Source organism: Nannospalax galili, unplaced genomic scaffold (genome assembly GCF_000622305.1).
Source record: "Nannospalax galili isolate Female #2095 unplaced genomic scaffold, S.galili_v1.0 scaffold786, whole genome shotgun sequence".
Classification (NCBI taxonomy): domain Eukaryota; kingdom Metazoa; phylum Chordata; class Mammalia; order Rodentia; family Spalacidae; genus Nannospalax; species Nannospalax galili.
Genome location: NW_008355774.1, coordinates 1953145 through 1957743, shown reverse-complemented (window position 1 = coordinate 1957743; position 4599 = coordinate 1953145). Strand labels below are relative to the sequence as shown.

The 4599-nt window shown below is 40.2% G+C and overlaps 1 pseudogene; it reads left to right on the top strand.

The window, feature by feature from the left end:
* Window positions 1–1340: 1340 nt before the first annotated feature.
* LOC103750212 lies at window positions 1341–1610 on the top strand (annotated as a pseudogene).
* Window positions 1611–4599: the final 2989 nt, after the last annotated feature.

The window sequence follows — 4599 nt, the reverse complement described above, 5'->3', positions numbered from 1 at the left end:
ACATAAAATTAATGAGGTTTTAATCTTTAAAAAAGATCTCCATTTCATTATTAAAATACAGAGTTTCCAAAGGGACTCCCAGATAGTATCCCAGCATAGAACTGGGAAATTGAACAGCAGATCCCAATCTTATCCAGAGGAATATTGACAACTGATTACCACTAGATGAGGAACAGCTGACCCCCCCCTAAAACAAAGACCTCTAGATAGGCTGACTAGATTCACCAGAAGGGCAAGTAGTGGGGAATGGCTGGGGGTGCCAACAACACAGCAGACAGTAGCAGGGATATGAGTATAAGGGCTCTAGTTAGGGGAGGGAGGCTATGGGAGGGTGCTAGCTGGGAAGTGGGCGTATAGCTGAATAAGATGGTTTGGGATTGTTCTGTGTGATACACACACACACACACACACATACAAATCAACAAATTTTTTAAAATGTATTATATTTGAGGAGGAGGAATGGAAATAACATCTTAACGTCAATTGCATTAAAAATGAATTTTTCTGTATGAAACTGTGTATTTTAATAATGAAATAGAAATTTTTTTAAAGATTAAAACCTCAATTTTATGTCTTATAGGGTTTATACTGAGAAAAATATTGTATAATTATTAATTCAACTGTAAACCTAAAAATTTACAGCTAATTTTGAAAGAGATGCATCTTAGCTCTGGAAATTGTTATTGAATATGTCAATGCTGTTGTAATGAAATGCTTCTTCTACTTATATGGTTATTAAATAATTTTTTAAAATCTTACAATAACAAAAAAGATATAGATAGAAGTGTATATTTGCATATAAAATATATATGTACAAACACTAGAAGAGAGATGATATTCCCAGTAATAATTTGTCTTATTACTGTGATGCTACCTATTCTCTAGTGAATGTACTTTATATCACAAAATTATTAAATTTTGCACTGAAAAAAAAAAAGCTGAAGAAGACAGCACTATTGCAACCAACTCACTCTTGTTCCTTCTGTTAAGTGCTGACATGGACTAGACCCTGGGGCTGTGGCAAGAATGACCACAGCAAGTTTGTGACTGAATGATGAGACTTCTGCCCTGTGGTGGTAGGAGAGACAAGGGATGAATACAACAAGAAGTAAAAGGACAAATCTTTATGCCCAAGGCAGCAGGAAAGGTGATACCTGAACCCAAGGACGCTGCTGCATAGAGGAAGAGTCGGAGGAAGCCATTCCCCGCAGAAAGCAGAGCAGGTGCAAAGCGTCCAAGGAAAGAGGAAGTTTGGCAGGTTGAAAGAATGTGGTCTAGGTGTGCTGCCCGGAGCTGTCAGGAGGTCGGCTGCGGGTAGTTTGCGCTCTCGCAGAGCCGTTATGTCGCACAAACAGATTTACTAATCGGACAAAAACGACGATGGGGAGTTTGAGTACCGGCATGTCATGTTGCCCAAGGACATAGCCAAGCTGGTCCCTAAAACCCATCTGATGTCTGAATCTGAATGGAGAAACCTTGGCGTTCAAGCAGAGTCAGGGACGGGTCCATTATATGATTCATGAACCAGAACCTCACATCTTACTGTTCCGGAGGCCACTGCCTAAGAAGCCAAAGAAGTGAAGCTGACGAGCCACTTCTCAGCCTCAAGCTTTACACAGCTGTCCTTACTCTCTAGCATCTTTCTGATAGCATGATTTTGTTGCTTCTTATTTCACACGTTATATTTAAAGGATGTTCAGTACACTATTTGAATGTGCAGGTAAGTGCTTTGCTTCTCAAGTAGAGCCACCAACACCACAGTCCTGTCAATGGGTGCTCTGTATCTGAGTGTGAGCCAGAAGCCATACAGTACTCTGAATCCAGCAGACCACATTTGCCATATTGAAGAAGCATCTACTGTGGCTGTTATAGGGATTGTGTAAATTTGCTGTTTTGTTTTTCCTAATTGGTGTTGTATTTATGGGTTTATGGTGACTTACGGATTTCAATGTATTGGAAACTTTCCATTTTATTTGACAAATCTGTTCTATGTTAGAAGCCTTGAGTAAAGAGTAAGTTTTTATAATGTTTAAAAAAAAAAAAGAATGTGGTCTAATGGAAGCAATAGCTCCAAACTTCAGGAAAAAACATACACCCCCTGAAAGGTATTGGGTATGAGAGATCTGGAGGGCAAGTCCAGGCAAACAACAGTAATTCCAGGGGGAGAAAAAGGGAGTAGCAAAATAGAGGTATCAACTAGCCAAATTACAGAGGAAGGCTTCTGCCTTACGAAGAAAAACTCTGTGTACAGAGGGGAGAGGCTGACCACAATTCCAGCCAATGTGGGAAGGGAAGATCACAATAAAACTCTTAAACTCTGGGCTGGAGAGATGGCTCAGTGGTTAAAAACACTGGCTGCTCTTACAGAGGACCTAGGTTCTGTTCCCAGTACCAGCTAACAACCATCTGTAATTCCATTTCCAGGGGATCCAGTACCACCTTCTGGCCTCTGCAGGCATCGCATGATGTGGATGCACTTACACACATGCAGGCAATACACTCATACACATAAAAATAATAAAACATATTTTTAAAACCCTCTTAAACACCAAGGCCAAGAATACTATAAAGATCAAACTAGTCACAGACCATGGAAGGGTGGCCAGGTGGCCTAAACTGTCCTCCCAAACAGAGGCATATTACAGGCCTACCTCTACCCAGCTAAGGACCTCTAGACAGGGACAGTAACTGAGGCAGATCAGAAAATAAGGAACATTATGATAACATGGGAGGGGAAAGGAGCCCCTCACTCAAGTCTGCTGAAGCTTTTTGCCGGCTAAGAATCAAAACTTCCAACACAATTATCAACACTTAAGGCTTTTCTCCCTTCCCAGATATAAACCTACAGATTTCTAGGAATCTCACTAAAATCCTTCTTACAGTAAAAGGAAATGTCCTAACCCCATAGTGTAACCCTCATGACTCCTGTTTTATCAGATTGTAAATCTGGTGTCTAGAGACACCCAGTAATTTCAGTTATTGAAAAGAGGAACAGAGATAGAGGAAAAGAGAGTCCCTTAGAAGTCTGTTAAGCAATGAAATTCCAAAAGCTTCCACAATCCTATAGTCACCATTAATATATTAACCTTCCTAAACAGTACCCCAGCTGAGGACCAAGTGTTCAAACTCACAAGCCAGGGGCTGGAGAGATGGCTCAGCAGTTAAGAACACTGGTTGTTCTTGCAAAAGACCTGGGTTCAAATCCCAGCACCCACATGGCAGCTAATGGCTGTCTGTAGCTCGAGTCCTGGGGGATCTGACAGCCTCTTTTGACCTCCACGGACACTGCACGACACAGGTGCACTTACCTACTTGCAAGCAATACATGCATACACATAAAATTAAAAACAAAACACAAGCCTATGGGGAACATTTAACATTTAAACCACAACATTGTGCTCTGGGTCCCATTAGGCTCATGGTCCTAGTCATGATGCAAAATGCACTCATTTCAACTTTAGAAGTTCATATATTTTTTATTTTGTTTTATGTGTATGAGTGTATTGCCTTCATGTCGTGCAGTGTCCATGGAGGCCAGAAGAGGGTGTCAGATCCCCTGGAACTGGAGTTATGGATGGTTGTTAGCTACCACATGGGTGTTGGGAACCAAACCCAGGTCCTCTGCAAGACCAGTCAGTTCTCTTAACCACTGAGCCATCTGGAGTCTTTGACAGTCTAAATACTATATAAAAATCCAAAATCTCTTTTGAGACTCAAAACAATCTGTTAAATTAGAACCTTTTTGTTATATCTTATTATTTGTGTATGAATGTTTTGCCTACATGCATAGAAGTGTATTGCATACATACATTGCCCAGAGGAGGGTGTCAGATCCCCTGGAACTGGAGTTATAGGCTCTGTATCCACCAGACCACATTGGAGTTATAGGCTATGTGAGCTGCCATGTGGGTGTCATGTGGGTACTGGGAACAGAACCTAGGTCCTCTGCAGGAGTAGCTTGTGTGCTTAACTTCTGAGCCATCTCTCCAGCCCCCAAAGATTCAGTTTATCTGAGTTAATTAAAAGATTAAGGAAACTTCTCAGGCTACAAGAGTGACAATGTGGAGCTGTGCCTTCTTCATGTTGCCACTGATATAACCACTAATGGAATGAGGGAATGATCATAGAATTTCCAAATCACTAACAGGAGAAATTATATGAAGAAAATATTGAGCTGGCCTGTGACATTGCAAATACTCAACTATTTTGATTTATAAAAATTGGTAGTTGCATACAGGTCAACTGAATGAAAAAATAAAACAATGAAATAAAAAAAGTTTAAAAATTTTTAAAAAATAAATATGATTTTCCTCCTTATATATATTGTTATGTAACCTGCTTCAAGTTATTTCTGGAAAAAATGTGTTAAAAATTGCCTCTCTTTGGAATAATAAAAATATTCTAAAATTAAATAAATTTTAAAAACAATATAAAAGTAAATATGAGGGGCTGGAGAGATGGTTAAGCGGTTAAGAGCACTGGGTGCTCTTGCAGAGGACCCCATTCAGTTTCCAGAACTACCATAGCAGCTAACACCTGTCTATAATGCCAGTTCCAGGGGATCCAACATTCTCTTCTGGTCTCTGTAGGCACCAGGCA